Consider the following 18,339-nt stretch of genomic DNA (forward strand, 5'->3'; position numbering starts at 1 on the left):
TAGCAATTTTTTTCAGTGGATTTGCACAGTCCTTCCTCAAGGAACAAATTTTTATTGCAGTTTGTTGGGTCCTTAACTTTCTAATTCTTATGATTATGAAAATCAAGTAGACCTAAATGTTTATCTCTCTGACTCCTATAAAAATCAAAATACATGGGTCACTGCCAGAAATAGTTGAGGTCAACACATCCAGCTTGCCATTGCAGTCTTGATATCCCTGGAAGTTATTATACCTACCTTGCCTCTGATGGTTGAGAATTGCCATCTGGCCTCTGCCATTCTGTAAGTCTGTGGTCCCCAGGGATAGTGAGGAACCTGATTCCAAAGCAATATTTATGTCAACTCTGACTATAAAGGACAGTCACTAAGATTCACAAAGATACTGGAGCATCCCCTTACCAGTATGTCCCTACCTTAGTTGACTATCCTCTGCACCCTTGCAAAGAAAGCTCAGATGGTGGGTTTTAGGGAAATACATTTTAAGTCCATTCTAACTTTCCTACTTATGGTCCTCTGATCCCTCCTTCAGTAGTATGCAAAGAAAATTCTGGCAGATTCTACAGTTCATCATTGAATCCATAATTCAAGGAGCTACTTCCTGAAAATGTTTAGGGCCAATAGCATGGATTCCTGACAAAATATTAAACAACAAATCATGGGTGGGTATCCCCATGTTAATTCTCCTCTGTCAAGTATTTATGCTTCATTCACTTCACATATTTCCCTAGTTTATTCCCCAGTACATAATAACTAAGCGTATTAATCCTTTTGGTATAAATGTTGTTTCTTCTTGGAATAGGACTTATACTTTCCTAATTCTGTCCTTTAATTTGGAGGTACTGAGCTGGTGTGAGGATGAGTCTGAAGGAAAGCAATAATCCTTTTGTGAAGCATTTGCTTCACATAAGCTCAATAAATGATCTCCAAGGAAAGGGGGCTATTCTTCTGTGCCTGGTGGGGAACGGTTACTTCTACTTGCCAGCGGGGATCAAGGAAATTATGAAGTTAATATTTTGGGGCTGATTTAGCAACATTTCTCTATCCTAAATCTCAACTTTTTCTATCTCATATGATTGTGACATATGACACTTGCTGAGAAGGCATATCTAGTCTCTTTTGCAGCTCTGCCGTCTGTCTTAGTTTGCTAGGGCTGCTAAGACAAATGCCACGTGCTGATTGTCTTAAGCAACAGGAATTTATTGTCTTGTGATTTGGGAGGTTAGAAGTAAAAAATCAAAGTCTTGATAGGATGTCCTTTCTCCGGAGTCTATAACATTCTGGTGGTGGCTTGTTGCAATCCTTGAGTTCCTTGGCTTGCATCTCTGCCTCCACCACAAGGTGATTTAAGTCTCCTTGTGTCTACTCTAATTTCTGGTTTCTTTTGGCTTCTACTGACTGAATGTGTCTGAAATTCCTTTGCTTATAAGAACTCCAACCATATGGATTAAGGCTTACCTTAATTCAATTTTGCATCAACTAAATAGAACCTTTGAAGATTTCATTCACAGATGAGTTCACACATTAACTAATAATATCTTCAAAGGTCCTATTTACAAATGGGTTCAAATTCAAAGGAACACAGATTAAGATTTGAACAGGTCTTTTGGGAGAGAAATGATTAAGTCCCAAACATGCCCTTATAATCACATCCTTGTCTTGATTCTCAGCACTGTTTGATCAGAAATTTCCATAAAGTCCTCCTTTAAAAATGCCTCAAACTTTTCCAGCATACTTTAAATTGGAAATTGATTGTCCTGTCCTATGCCATCATTACTATTTTGCAACTTCTCTATCATCATCTGAAATGGCTACCATAATCCAAAATGATTATATTTTCCATTGCTCTCAAATTGATTAATTTCCACAGGTATCTGTTTTCACAATGACTTGACATCCACTTTCACTTCATCTCAATTAACCATTGGTGAAAGCTTAAGTAATGTTGATGTCACTGTTTGCCAGAGGTTATCACCATCCTGCTCACCGTCCATAAAGGGATCCTATTACAATTCTGCTACAAAATCTCATATTCATGGCCAGCATTTTGGAAATACTTCTGGTCCCAATTATCTTATCCTGGGTCCTTTGTAAAGAAGAGCTCAAAGAAACTATTAACACATTCACAATTTATTTGGGAGTTTCAAGCCTCAGGTGGTAAGGATGTGATTAAAAGGGGGAAAAGTGAGGGTAGTAATTCTATTTGTTGCTCTGCTAGCCACAACTTCACTGAAAGCCAGGAAGAGACCAAGTGAGACTGTTAGCTGTGTTGGTGGAAGGGCTGGGTTCTTCGTGTGAGAAATTTTGAATGCATGCAAGTGGCAGAATGAAACAAAACATAACCTGATAAAGTGTTTCATTTTACTAAAGCTGCTGGAATGCAATATACCAGCAAAGGGTTGGCTTTGAACAATGGGGACTTGTTAAGTTACAAATTACAATTCTAAAGCCATGAAAATGTCCAAATTAAGGCATCAAACAAGATGATACCTTCTCTGAGGAAAGGCTACTGACATCTATGGTTCCACTGTCACATGGGAAGGCACAGAGTGATGTCTGCCGGTCCTTCACTCCAAAATGTCTCTGGGCTTCTTGGGTCTTTGCTTATTTCTCCTAGGGTATTTCTATCTCTGAGCTCTCTACAACATGTCTCTGCCTTTTATCCTTTCATAAAGGACTCCAGGAAGGTGATTAATACCCAGGTTGAATGGGCTGGTGCTGCAGTCCAGCCGCAGCAAAAGGAATGGGCTTGAAGGTGTGGAGGGTCGTCGGCGCAAGAAGAACACCAAGAGACAGCTTAGAGAATTTTGAGAAGAGTCGCTTAGATTTATTTTTGCCTAACTGATTTTATACCCTTATTCTTGGCAAAAAAATAGGTATCACAGGATCATGGTTACGTCATGGCTTACATTTTAGGTAAGGTTACAGGTCCAGGGAAGCAAAGCGAAAGTACACGTTCTGATTTTCTTAGGAACATGTACATAAGATTTCGATAGCAGCAAGATATTGGCTTAGACCACAGACATTGTGTTTGCAGTTTTCTGAGTTTAGACTTTCTGTTCCTATTATTCTACAGGTGAGGCTATATGTCAAGACCTATTTTAATCTGGTTAAAGGTTAGCTTGTTTTGATTAAAAGGTTACATTGTCTACTTAGATTTTTTATTGTTTCATAGCAATGGACTGGTGCTGTGGTGGGGGAGATTGGGTGGTGATAGGTATCAGTTTTTCTTATTCCTTTATTTTCTCTTGAAGTTTTTGGACAGGTTCCCTGAACCAGGGGCAGCATGTTAAACTCCATTTTAACTGTGATTTTACTAACTGTTGTAAAAGATTTCATTTTGTTTTAGGCCCCAAAAAGACACCAAGGAGGGCTTGCTCTTCTAAGTTTTTCTATAAATGATAAAGAGTTAAATCTAACATGCCTACCGTTGACATTTACAATTCTATGGCCATCTTCATTGTAAGCTCCTGTGTATGGTAATGGAGGGTCAGGGAATCTTTTCCTATTGACATTAGCTCCTTTAGGGGGTTCCCACCATTTGTCTCCAATTTTATATTTCACATTAGGTGGTCCTTGCATGGTGGGAAGTAAATTTCTAGGATGGCTCAATGCAGGGTTTTTTAATTGTAATTGTTTACTCTTTATGGGGCACTTTTCTGTGACTTGTTCTAAAAGCACTTCTGCCTGCTGCATCTGCAGCATGACTTGCTTAATGGGGGCATCCCAACCTAATTTTTGCCAAACAGTCATTAACAAAGTTTTGCAATTTGTATCATTTTTTCCAGTTCTTAATACAAAATTTTTTGCTTTCTGATTCGTTTTGATATAATGCTTGGAGAACAACCAGCAACAAGAAACACACAATTAGTGTCATTAATCCCAGTATTTTTCTATTACACCATTTTATGCCTCGTCCTCTTTTGGGGCGTTGAAGGCCTTGCCACCGCCCTTCCTTCCAGGGAACCATGTCAAACCGGGGAGGAAAAAGAGGATACGGCAGGCTGGGTCACATCTCCAGGGAAAGAACCTAGTCAAAAGTTCCCACCCAATGATAGATCTGCCTCCACAGGGATGGATTAAACAAACATGGGCTTTTCTCAGGTATATAACAGATTCAAACCCGCACATTCACACAAGGCTTAAAACAATCCTTGGAGGAGGAAAATTGAGGTGATTCATGTGGTTGGTTTCTTTTCCTCCCTTCTCTTCCATTGGTTTACTCTATGGGGAGCTAATTTGTCCAAAATTCTGGGTTATATCTTCTGCTCCTGTAAGGGCTGCTCAGGATGGCAGATACCATACCCTGTGGAATGGCACTTCATCTATGTCTAGAAGTGGAGGGTTTTGGCACCTAGGGCCACTAGATCAGGGGCTTCATTCATTCAGATTAATGGCAGTTTGAAAAGCAAGACAAGATGTACAGAGGAGAAAGAGTGCAGTTCAGAATTCAGGTGGAAATAATGAAGGAGTTTAAGAGAAGCTGAAAATGCACATGAGGCTTATGTCCACACAATAGCTTAATTTAAAATTATGTGACACTGTTAATTGCTTATTTCATGTAAGCATTAAGATCTCATCATAATAAGTTACTTCTTAAGTTTTGTCTTTTCTTGAAATGGTTCACGTATGATGATCTGGTTAGTTCAGCCAGCAGGGATAGATATTTGGCTGCCTCAATTTTGAATTTCCTTTCTAACTAGTTCATTCTTTTCCTTAAAGGGTGATAATATATAAAGACCACCAGACTGAAGATGTGAAAACTAAGATTTATCTATGAAAACTAGGATTTGTCTATTTGTTTAGGAGTTCCATGCTACAACCAGCTTTAAGGTCTTAGAAAAGTCATTTTCCTTCATTGTGCATATTTACTAATTGGGAATCAATGGAAAGTACTGAAAAAATCTCCTGAGTTTTCTTCAGTCTCAATAAATGATATGCATATTTGGTTTACATTTTCTGCTATTCACTGTGCACATTAGAATTATTCTCACTCTTGAGACTCTGACGTTTTGACTTTAGACCAAAGTCTGCTGATGGATTGTATAAAATGGTTTGTTCTCTTAGAATATTAGCACCTCAAGGGATCTTAGAGACCATGTATAACAAACCCTTCATTTGATAGATGAGAGTCTTGAGGGGTATAAAATTTCTGACTCTCTAAAATGCACACAATGTTTCCCTTAGGAAATTCTTTCTTTTCTTATTGTTTAGGGAGAAAGTAAGCAAACAAAGAACCAGTGAGTTGTGAGTACAATATAAAAAATAAAAGTAAAACCAGGAGGGAATTTTTACTTCTCTTTATACTCAGAAGATTGTCTCATATTTAAGTTCTCCATAGTATTACTTAACTACTAAATAGCAAGGACATGAAATGTGGGGCTTTTAAGAGTGGAGTAAAGGATGATGGGCATTTAGACAACACAAGGTGAAGTTGTCAGAAATGATAAAGCGAAAACCCCACAAATCAACTTCTCCTATGGCAATAAGTTTAGTACTGAGCTGGGTGATTTTCAAGAAGATGAAATCAGGTAATGCCACTCTCTTTCCACAGAGATAGCAGTACATTTTGTCTAGCTGAAAATTCATGTCAGCCAAGGGATTCTGTCAATATCGATATTGATAAGAATGAAAATTATCCCCAAACTCTACAGTTCTAGGAAAAACAACAACTATTTGCTAAGAGATTTTAGAGCTTAATTTTGTGTGCCTGCTCTGGTTCGTGTGTGTTTACATAAATTAAGTAATTATAGATCCAATTGGGGCTATAACAGTAATGTCATCAATTCACAGATCTTTGTATTGAGAATGATCTTAGAAGTCATCTACATGAATCCCCTAATTTTAAAGAAGATGATAGACTCAGAAAGGTACCTTGATAACTATGAACAGACACAATGGCTATTTAATTTTGTAGTCTTGAGGCTTTCTCCTTTATTTTTTCTTAGTGTAACAAAAGAATCATAAATGAATGAACAATAATACATGAATCAATCAATAAATTAATAAATGAAAAACTTCCAGTCTAATAAATATATATAGGCAATTTATTTTGCACAAGCTTTATAATTATTTTTTCTGACCCCATTTGTTCCATTATTTAGATTGCAAAAACTGTATGCTTAAGTGTTGGTATGTTGAATGTCCTTGTATGTGTTCTGATAATTTGAATGCATTTGATTGCTGATTCCTTAATACTACAAAGTATCTGTGCTGGTTTGAAAGGATGCATGGACCCTAGAAAAGCCATATTTTAATCAAAATCCCATTTCATAAAGGCAGAATAATCCCTACTCAATACTGTATGTTTGAAACTGTAATCAGATCATCTCCCTGGAGATGTGATTTAATCAAGAGTGGTTGTTAAACTGGATTAGGTGATGACATGTTTCCACCTATTTAGGTGGATCTTGATAAGTTTCTGTAGCCTTATAAAAGAGGAAACATTTTGGAGAATGAAGGAGATTCAGAGAGAGAGCAGAGAATGCTGCAGCACCATGAAGTAGAGTCCACCGCCAGCGACCTTTGGAGATGAAGAAGGAAAATGCCTCCCGGGGTGCTTCATGAAACAGGAAGCCAGGAGAAAAAGCTAGCAGATGATACCAGGCTCACCATGTGCCCTTCCAGATGAGAGAAACTCTGACTGTGTTTGCCATGTGCCCTTCCACTTGAGAAAGAAACCCAGAACTTTATTAGCTTTCTTGAACCAAGGTATCTTTCCCTGAATGCCTTTGATTGGACATTTCTATAGACTTGTTTTAATTGGGATATTTTCTCAGCCTTAGAACTGTAAATTAGCAGCTTATTAAATTCCCCATTTTAAAAGCCATTCCGTTTCTGGTATATTGTATTCTGTTCTAACAAACTAGAACAGTATCCTAGAAAGAGATGAGGAGATAATTTGATTGAAGACCTTAACACCCATTTTGGTTATATATTTTTTAGATGCTCCATGCTGCCTCCAGCACAATCATGCTTTCCAGTAGACTGAAAGTGAAAAGTCTATTATTGAAGCTCACAAACTTTATACTCATGCAGTAGAGTTTTATAACAAGGTTCAATGATCACAAAACATAAAAGACCCAAGCAATATACTCTGGAGTATTATATTACTTGAGACTGGAACCCTTTAGGATGAAAAGTGCATATGATGGCCACGAAGCTGTGGGGAAGAGGATGGATTGTGGAATCAGGTTGTGATAACTTAAACTACCATTTCTATTTGGCAACTCATTGCTGTTAGAAAATATATAGGCCTAATCCTTCAAGGTTAGAATGATTACTTTGAAAATTCTTATTGTTTATGCCTGAGATAAAATTTATATTTTAAAAACAGCACTTTTAACATGGACTTTAATCCAGCCCCAACTCCCCATTGTGGCCAGTCACATCTTTTAAAAAGTGATCTTGGATACATTTATACAGAAATGGATAGATGGACAGATATATAGATAAATAGATAGATAGATACAAATAAACCAGATTATGCATTTCTCTGGATAGCTTTGAAAAGTATTTGGTTAGGTAAGCTATTCCTAACGTCAGGATGATACTTCAAGATCCCACAAGAAGGCAAGTAGGCAATCAGGTTTGTGTTGGAAGAATTTACAATAACTGCTGTTCTAGTTTGCTAGCTGCCGGAATGCAATATACCAGAAATGGAATGGCTTTTCAAAAGGGGAATTTAATAAGTTGCTCGTTTACAGTTCTAAGGCTGAGGAAATGTCCCAATTAAAACAAGTCTATAGAAATGTCTAATCAAAGGCATCCAGGGAAAGATACCTTGGTTCAAGAAGGCCGATGAAGTTCAGGGTTTCTCTCTCAAGTGAGAAGGCACATGGGGAACACAGTCAGGGTTTCTCTCTCTCAGCTGGAAGGGCACATGGCGAACACGGCGTCATCTGCTAGCTTTCTCTCCTGGCTTCCTATTTCATGAAGCTCCCCGGGAGGTGTCTTCCTTCTTCATCTCCAAAGGTCACTGGCTGGTGGACTCTCTGCTTTGTAGTGTTGCTCTCTCTGAATATCTCTGAATCTCCAAAATGTTTCCTCTTTTATAGGACTTCAGAAACTAGTCAAGACCCACTCAAATGGGTGGAGACATGTCATCCCCTAATCCAGTTTAACAACCATTCTTAACTAAATCACATCAACCAGGGAGATGATCTCATTACAGTTTCAAATATGCAGTATTGAATAGGGATTATTCTACCTTTACGAAATGGGACTTATATTAAAACATGGCTTTTCTTAGGGGGCACACTTCCTTTCAAACCAGCACAACTGCTATCAAGGATACAAGAGAGCTTGAAACTTTAAGTAAAATAACAAACCCTTAATTTTTCCTTGTTTTTGATTCTTCTTTTATAACTGTAGTCCATGCAATTGAATAGTTTTTAGTTAACAATTCCCGCTGTAACAATAGTTTATTAAACCAATTCATACAGCTAACATAGCACTTACAATCCCTTGCATGCTTTCCTTTTGTACAAATTGATAATGCAATGTCTATAGCATGCTGCTCCAAGCACAGTTCTCCCTTAGTGATCTTGCTCCCTGCCGATTGTTTTTCCTTATAAGAACTGGTTCACAGCACATGCTTTGGGCCATGGTCTATTGGCATTCTGGGCCTCAGAGATTCCATCGTAGGAGGAAAAGTACAATTACATGGCAGTGTGTGGTAGAGTCCAATAAGTAACATTGTTTGTAAATGTGTAGGTACTTTCGCAGAGCAGGCCCAAGTTGAATAGGGAGCTGAAGTACACTCACAAAATTAAGCTATAGTCTGAGGCATTTTGAGTGCTTTAAAGCCATTGTTTTAGATTAAAAGAGCTTTCACAGAATGAGAAAAAATAAGGAAAGAAGGAAGGGTAGACAGGTTTGTTACTTATTCTGTAGCTCTGCCAGCAATATCAGAAAGAGGGACTGTCTTAGATTGCAAGGCTGCTGTACAAAATATCACAGATTATTTAGTTTAAACATCAGGAATTTATTATCCCATGGTTCTGAAAACTAGAAGTCCAAAATGAAGGTATTGGCAGAATCATGTTAATTTGTAGCATTCTAGTGGGAACTTGCTAGTGATCCATAACCCAATCTCTGTCCCTATTACATAGCTACATATCTCCTGTCTCCTACTGATAGCATCTGAGTTTCCTCTGCCTAAAAGGAGAGCAGTCATACTGGATTAAGGCCCCACACTAATCCAGTTTGGACTCACCTAACCTATAGGCATCCTCAAAGATCCTAGTTACAAATGGGCTCACATTCACATGACTAGGGGTTACGACTTGAACATGTGTTTAGGGGGACATGACTCAATCCATTACAGGGACTAAGTAGTCAAGATGGGGCTAATATAATGTTCTATTATAACCCTACAAATAAGATAATGTTGTGTTTACAATGACATCTGCCATAGGGATTCTGCTGCTTATATGATGGAGTAGTCCCTGTCACTTTGCTTAGTATCACCACCAATACCCATATGTCTGTGACCTCACCGTGGTCAACAAAGGCCCCATCAGTGGACTTATTAGACTCTACTGTAATGTGTGGCACAAGTGGAAAGTCAAACCTTGATCATCTATGCATCTATAGTGTGAACAGGTATATACAATTAAGTGAACAATGGCTGTAGCATTCTTGAAGGGCATGACACTGAGAAAGACAGTCAGGAACCAAGAGAGCAAGACAGAGTATGTTTACTTGGCATCTTTGGTGTGAGCAGGGTATGTATAATTTGCCTCTAAATTGGGTGAATGAAAGAATCAATGGGAGAATAGGTCATACTTAGTGTCTGACTATGAAACCTAATGCGATACATCAGAGAGAATTGTGACATTTGGAATGTGCACCTACAATTTCTTCACTGACTGCAGGTCTTGTTTACAACAGTCACTTTTCATTTCAACCTCAAGAATACAATTTTGGTATGCTATTTTTTTTTATTTGGCATTATCCTTCTAAAGTTATTAAAGTAGTAATACTTGATTAATCCATCATGAGTTAATTCATCATGAATGAATAAAGGAAAAAGTGGCAGCAATTATTGTTTACAAAAACTAATCTTTGTTAATATTCTTATCAAATTCTATTTGCATTTTCTATATAGGTAATCAAAAATATATTTAAAATTATACTATATGCCATTTTTAAATACTTTTTTTCTTGTCCTTGTGGAAATCTTAGCATCCACTGTTTCCACTTCTAGTAGTACCTACCTTGGAATTCACCACATGGTCCTAGTTTACTCAGAGAGCATTCTGTATTCTTTTCCTCTGTTGCTTTGGGTTGAGTTGTTTGCCCCAAACAGACATGTCCAAGTTCTGAATACTGCTTCTGTGAATATGACCTTATTTGGAAATAGGATTTTTGAAGATGTTGTTAGGTCAGTGGAGATCAAACTGGATTAGAGTGGGTTCTAGTAAAGTATGACTGGTATTCCTATAAGGAGAGAGTTGGACACACAGACAGAGAGAAAAAAGCCATGTCACCACTGAGGTTAGACTTATGCTGTGACAAGCCAAGCAATACCAATGATTGACAGCAAACCACCAAAATCAGGAATAAAAAAGAAAAGAAAGGAGTCTTCACTGCAACTTTCAGAGAAAACATGGCCCTGATGACGTCTTGATTTCAGACTTCTAGTCTCCAGAACTGTGAAAGTACATTTCTGTTATTTTAAGTCTCCTGGTTTGTAGTATTGTTCTAGTTTGCTAGCTGCTGGAATGCAATATACCAGAAACAGAGCAGCTTTTAAAAGGGGGAATTTAATGAGTTGCTAGTTTACAGCTGTAAGGCCAAGAAAATGTCCCAATTAAAACAAGTCTATAGAAATGTCCAATCAAAGGCATCCAGGGAAAGATACCTTGGTTCAAGAAGGCCAATGAAGCTCAGGGTTTCTCTCTAGTGAGAAAGCACATGGCGAACACAGTCAGAGTTTCTCTCTCATCTGGAAGGGCACATGGTGAGCACGGTGTCATCTGCTAGCTTCTTCTCCTGGCTTCCTGTTTCATGAAGCTCCCTGCCAGGCATTTTCCTTCTTCATCTCCAAAGGTCGCCAGCTGGTGAACTCTGCTTCTCGTAGCTGTGTCGTTCTTCTCTGCTCTCTCCAAATCGCTCATTCTCCAAAATGTTTCCTCTTTTATAGGACCCCAATAAACCAATTATGACCCACTCAAATGGGTGGAGACCTGTCATCATCTAATCCAGTTTAACAACCACTCTTAACTAAATCACATCATCCAGGGAGATGACCCGATTACAGTTTTAAATGTACAGTATTGAATAGGGATTATTCTACCTTTATAAAATGGGATTTTGATTAAAACATGGCTTTTCTAGGGGACTTGCATCCTTTTAAACCAGCACAGGTATTTTGTTATAGCAGCCCTAGGAAAATAAGACACCTATCAAAATTTGTCCACCCTGTGTCCTATTCCCTGCAAGTGTTCATTGCTTTTCATGAGCTAGTTATATAATAAGGTGTTAATAAAAGATCAGTATCTTAGTACTCCTAGCACTTCCAGTTATGATGTATTTATTCTTTAGTTTAATAAATAGCTTTGACATGGAAAAATTTCACAAGTAATGGGAGGACAATTAGGGAAGATTTTTGTTTGTTTAGTAAAGTTCAAGAGTGGTTATTGCAGCTTTCTTTGACTATATCATTTAGAGAATAACTTTGTTATTAATGATTAAGTTCAGTACTTTAGTGAGGCATGAATTTATATTAGGTAGTGTTTTATTTTGTCAATGAAGCCAGATATGCAATATACCAGAAATGGGTTTTTGTTTGTTAGTTTTGTTTGTTTGTTTTGGGGAGGTTGTTTTTATAAAGGGAGTTAAGTACCAAGTTTAAGGCCATAAAAAATTTCAAACTAAGGTATCCAGAGACAGTTTCCTTGACTCAATGAAGGTCAATCTCGTAAGGCATGTGGCTGGTGTCTGCTAGTCCTTTGGTTTCTAGTTTCAAATAGCTTCCCCAGGGGCATTTTTTTGCTGCATCACCAAGCATCTCTGTCTGTGTTGGTTCTGCAGCTTCTTCAAACATGGTTGCCTCTTAAAGGACTACAGTAAGCAACCCATCTTGAATGTGTGGAGACATGTCTCCATGGAAACCACATAATCAAAAGGTCCCACTCACAATTGGGTGGGCCACATTTCCATGGAAACAACTTAACAAAAAAAAATCCCATCCAAAATTATTGAATTAAGATTAAAGAACATGGTTTTTCTGGAGTACACAACAGTTTCTAACTGGCACAGGTAGTATAGTGCTTTATATATTTGTGTGTTAAATGTGTGTGTGTTTTCCCTATTTAACTATTGAAGCAGCAACTTTAGTGCATTTTAATAATTAACTTTTGCATTTTGGAGCTCTTCTTATGTTCAAAAGTGTCTTGTGAAGCAGCTTAGGATGAGTTGCATTAGAGATATAAGAAATTATTTCCTTTATTTTTTACCTTTACATTTCATAGGTGCACAGTGAAATTGTGTGACACTATGAGGTAGCAAGTTCTTCTGCACTGCTAGTGGGTAAAAACTGCAAGGACTTGCCAAAGGGGAAAGGGGAGGAATTTTTCCAGTAGAATGTTAGGGAGAATCTCTCATACATCACATCTCTTGGAAGAGATCATGCATTCGAATAGGACAATACTGGCACACACTGAGAACAAAACAAAACTGTTCAATAAAAGTTGGATGTCATCATCACCGTCATCATCAATATTCTCATTACAACTGAAACCTCATTATTCAGCAGAGGTCCAAGCCTATTCAATTATCCTTTATCTTCCACATTCACATCTTCATTCCACATGTACATTGTCTCGATGACTCCATTCTCCCATTCGTTTCATATCTTTCTTCCACTCCTCCCTCTGGAATTAACACTCTGCATTCAACAGCATCTCAAATATCCTCACCTCTTTCCCTCTCTCCTTACCTCAGATGAAGCCTGACTGTTCCCTGAGACACAGGAAATTTCTTCTGAAGCCCTTTTAAATATCCACTGTCTTACTTTCAAGTCCCATGTGTTGACCTCACTCTTGGGGTTTGTTCATATGAAACTTATCCCCTCAAAGGATAGGCTAAGCCTACTTAAAATTAGGCCTAGGAGTCACCCCAAGAGAACCTCTTTTATTGCTCAGATGTGACCTCTCTCTCTCAGCCAACATGACAAGCAGACTCACTGCCCTCCCCCTCTCTACATGGGACATGATTCCCAGGGGTGTGGACCTTCCTGCAATGTGGGACAGAAATCCTAGAATGAGCTGAGACTAAGCACCAAGGGATTAAGAAAATCTTCTCGACTGAAAGGGGGAAGAGAGAAATGAGATAAAATAAAGTGTCAATGGCTGAGAGATTCCAAACAGAGTTGAGAGGTTATCCTGGAGGTTATTCTTATGCATTAAATAAAATCACCTTTTTAGTTAAGGTGTAATGGAGAGACCGGAGGGAAGTGCCTGAAAATGTACAGCTGTATTCCAGAACCATGCTTCTTGAAGGAGATTGTATAATGATATAGCTTTCGCAATGTAACTATGTGATTGTGAAAACCTTGTGTCTGATGCTTCTTTTATCTACCTTATGGACAGATGAGTAAAACATATGGATTAAAAATGAATAAATAATAGGTGAAAAAAAGTATTGAGGTTGAGCCATGAACTCTTTGCTCCCTATTGATATTTCCAGACCATTATTTATATCTACAAATTGAACTATATTTATGTATTATATAAATTTTAATAAATATAATGTAAATAATACATATATGCAATTATAAAACAAATATAACATAAGACTAAAATATTCAAAGAGACATTACAATATTAAACAAAAAATTACCCCCTTTCTCCACACCAAGCTCATCTTTAATTCTTTCTAGTTTTCTTATTATTCTGATAATTACTGCATTATTCTGATATATACATACTGTATAGCATGTATATAAATCTATTTTATTAATTTTAGATGGCATCCATATATTCTCTATAATGAAAGAAGAATGATGCTACTTCTCCTTTCCCCTCTATTCATTTTCTGTGTTTTGCTAATTGCATTATTATTTTCAGTTTTTCAAACTGGTTATCTTTACCACAAAATATACTTTACTCTTCATTTCTTTTTCAAACTACTTGAGAGCATTTATCTAGATTCCACCGCCCCATATGAAGAAACAACTAAAGTCCTGATATTTTCTTATTCTCCTCTTCATCTGCAAACTTCTCCGCAATTATTTCTCAATGTCAGTTTATAGCATTTATATTATGTATTGTAATGTAATCAATGCTTTCATGTTTTGTCTATGGATTTCAGAATTAGGCCAAAATCACAACATTCTAATTATGTAAATATTATTTGCTGCAAAATCATGTAGCAGGATTGGATGTGTAGAATATCAAATACGATTCTACATAACTGAATCCTTGATATTCAACACCAAGCACTTGAGGCAAATCTCAAGGTTATGTACTTGATTCCTTGCTCAAAAGCACACCACACATTAGACAAAAATAATAACTGTGATGTTCTTTATTCATTTAGTTACGCAGAAAATATTTGTTGAATGCCAATCTGAGGCTGGCACTCTCTAGCCTCTGGGAATGCTAACAAATCCCTTGCTCTTCTGGAGCTTATGTTTTAATGGGGTATGTGGTTGGTGGAGGGAGAAGACGCATGTACACAAGTTTCCCTCAATTTTGCAATTGATTTTCTGACATAAGGAGACTGTGCTTTTTTGTCCTATGATATTGATTATTTTGCAGCTTTTAAATAATACCAGTTCTTGAACATGCTGTTTTCTTTATGGAAATATTTTCATGTGTTTTCTTAATTTTATAATTTTAAAATTTTCTCTGCCACCATTGATTTTTAGGCTAGCTGTCTAGCGCTTTTCCAGAGATTTCTTTTGATTCTACTTCTGAGTCAGGTCCCTTATTTCTTGAATTTCATGTCTTCCTTTTTCTTAGATTCCCTTTTCATCTTGGTGTAGTATCTCCTCAAAGTGTACTGCAAATTCCTCTGCTCTAATTTATCCATCAGTTTGGTCCCATATATTATTTGTCTTCTAGAAATTCATCCCCTGAAGCCAAAATTTACTCACCCTGTGTCCTGAATGTGGATTATTTCACAGGTACTCAGTTTACTATCTTCAACAGGAGGCCAACTCACTGCTCACATAATTTGACCATGCCACGGTTATCCCTGTTTCTCCTCATTTGTCTTTTTCATTTCTTGATTGTTTCAATACCTGGCTCACTGTCCTTCTTTACATTCTAAGTTTTCACATCATTGTTCAATCTTTGCCACACATTCAAATACCCCATATCTGGATTCTCAATCCCTTAAACTCCTCATCTCCAACAGTAATGGAAGTGTGGTGCTCTCTGACTAATGAAGGGGTGGTCAGCTAAAACACAATGTGGAAACACGAATATCAACATTTCAAATATTATTTCCCAAATATTATATCATTTGGCCAAATGACATATTCTTGATGATAGCAGTACTTCAAGGCAGGCAGGTTGTGTTACAGATGAGATAAAATTGTCAAGCAGAGTATCCGGAATGCTTAATTGTGTGGTTCAATAATTTTCTGCTATGTTAAAAGCAGAATTGTTTCTTGGCAATTTGTATCAAAATGGTCTGATCCAGAGACTCATCTGCTACCTATTATCTTGCCACTTTGCTTATTCCCAAATTTCTTATCACACTATTCCATTATCTTCCAAGACATCTGCTTCCTGAAGATGCACAGTGCCTAGAATGTAATAAATGTTCAGTAGGAATTTGATGGCTGAATGAATTCTTATGTTAGCTAAATACTTTTTAAGTGTTACCTCATTTAGTCCTTCCAATAATCTTGAGACTATTCCAGTTTTACAGATGAAAAACTAAAGCACAGAGATGTTAAATAACTGACCCAATATCACACAACTGTGAAGCACCGTGGCTGGGATTCAGACCCATACATTCTAAGTCAGGAGCCTCTGCTGTTTCCTGCTGTATTACAGCCTCTCAGAACACCAGCCATTGCAGGTCACTACAAGGTGCTTCGTGGCTTTGCTTCTGTACTCCAGGCTCAGTCCTTACACGCACTTTGCCTCAGAGTTCCTGTTTTAGGAATACCAGCTTCTTGTAATTTCCCACAATCATTGTACTGTAGCATGGCTTTGCAATGCTGTCGTTTCTGTCTCCAAACCTCTCATTTCAACAACTTTGTCTCACTCATGCCTTCCAATACCGATGCTACTTTTTCTGGGAAGCTTTTGTTACAGTACCCCACTTTCGAGCCCTAAAACACCAGAATTATTAAAATAGTGTCGCTGTGTTTCTCCTGTATGCAATCATAAAACTCTGCTAATATCACATGGCTTTGCCACCATGTGCTACCTAGGTGTCTGTCTCTTCCAAGAGATGTATTGTAATTTTTTAGGTCATCTATGCATCTTTTTCCCCAAGTAAAGTGTCTGACTCATAGTAATACTTAATGTTTATTTCCAGATTACTTTATAAGAACAATTATTCCATTCCCTTTTTAAAAGAATAGGTAGATCATACAGAGATCTCAAAGCAACAGGGGACACTGATATAATTCTGGCAAGGGTCTGAGCAGGAGAGCATAGGTAAAAGAAAAACTTCAAGGAGGAACGATTTACAGAGTGAACAGAGTGGCTACATGTGTGGGACAAAAAAGAGGCAAAAGATCATTGTAAGACCAGGTTTTGAATACTGGAGTGGAAATAATGAAGTTCACTTAAAATAATGGAAGTTCATTGATACTTGACTATTCTTCTCTTGGTTATGTCCTGGATGCTTTAGAATTTTTAAGTTCCTCTATTACCACGTATGTTAGTTAGATTCAGCTGTCAGCTTGGCCAGGGGAAGGCACCTAGTTCTGTTGCTGTGGATATGAGCCAATGATACGTGAACCTCATCTGTTGCTCATCACATCTGCAGTCGACTAAGAGGCATGTCTGCTGCAATGAATGACATTTGAGTTGATTGGCTGGTGCTTAAATGAGAGAGCGCAATGTAGCACAGCCAAGCAGCTCAGCATACCTCATCTCCGCACACGCAGTTCAGCCCAGGCCTTTGGAGATGCAGGAAGAAATTACCGCGGGGAAAGTTGTTGGAACCCAGAGACCTGGAGAGAAGGCCAGCAGAGACCATCCTGTGCCTTCTCATGTCAGAAAGAACCTCAGGTGAAAGTTAGCTGCCTTTCCTCTGAAGAGCTAACAAAATAAATCTCCTTTTATTAAAAGCCAATCCATCTCTGGCATGTTACATTCTGGCAGCTAGCAAACTAGAACACCACGGAATTAAGAACCCTTCTGGGAGTACGGAGCATTAATCATTTCAATATATGATATGTACTGAACAATTGCTAGACTTTCAAACACCCATCTCAAGCTCTGGTAACCACAGCGGCTACCTAAGTTTTCAAGCACTCGTCTCTGTGGTGACTGAATACACAGCAATGAAGCCTGGGACCCTCCAGCCTCTTCTGGATGGATCTGTTTGACCAGTTTTCATAACTTGGAAATACAGAGCTAATGATTCCATTAATTGTATCAAACACTAATTTCTGGAAGAGGGGCCAAAGTCATTTTTATGCTTATATAGAATAGAATAGTGAAGTATGATGCAAGGAAATGGACTATTATTTGTGACCAGGCTAAAACAATTTCAGGAAAAGTGATAAAATAACAGAGGCCATAACATCATAAGAAGTGGAGATTTCCAGGTGACTGTGGGAGAAAGGTGTGGCGGAGCAAGGTCATAATATGGGAGGGAAATCTAATCAATTATCTGATGCCTCATGCACAGCTTGGACAATATTTTTTCTACAATAAAGAAGGGCTGAGGAATTATTCAGACTTTTGCTGACAGGCTGTCTGCCTGGTTTACTGAAAGATCCCCTTTTACAAAATATGCTCCAAGATCCTCCTGAAATTGTTCTGAATCCAAAATCAATGACCAGGGTCAATAACTTTCTAGCAGTAAAAGCTGCAGAAAACACGGGTAGTCATACCTAAGTAGAATAAAAAAATCCTATGAAGAGAACTAAGAGGGATATGGAAATGGTTAATGAGCCAGTGTTTTGTTTTGACTTATTTTCTTCTTGTTTTGAACTTATTGGCAGGAGTGGGACAAATGTAGAATTAAAGATGTTATATATATTTACAGGAACTTTTCTTTATACTATTGAGAAAAGGAAGCAGTATGCTACTTAACTATGAAATGCTTGTTTATTTTAGAAAATATGTAAAAACAAAATTACAGAAAAAGCACTCCAAAGCTAACCATGCAGAAATCATTTCTGTTAATGTTTTTGTA

General features: G+C 37.7%; 1 long non-coding RNA gene across 2 annotated transcripts in view; it reads left to right on the top strand.

Annotated features, from left to right (window-relative positions):
• Positions 1-9,570: 9,570 nt before the first annotated feature.
• LOC143677243 (uncharacterized) overlaps positions 9,571-18,339 on the top strand; it is a 250,762-nt gene continuing 241,993 nt past the window's right edge. For both annotated transcript variants that reach the window (XR_013172470.1, XR_013172469.1), the window contains exon 1: positions 9,571-9,725. This is a non-coding gene — a long non-coding RNA (uncharacterized LOC143677243). The remainder of the gene's footprint in view (positions 9,726-18,339) is intronic.

The sequence above is a fragment of the Tamandua tetradactyla genome, chromosome 3 (assembly GCF_023851605.1).
Source record: "Tamandua tetradactyla isolate mTamTet1 chromosome 3, mTamTet1.pri, whole genome shotgun sequence".
NCBI classification, from domain to species: domain Eukaryota; kingdom Metazoa; phylum Chordata; class Mammalia; order Pilosa; family Myrmecophagidae; genus Tamandua; species Tamandua tetradactyla.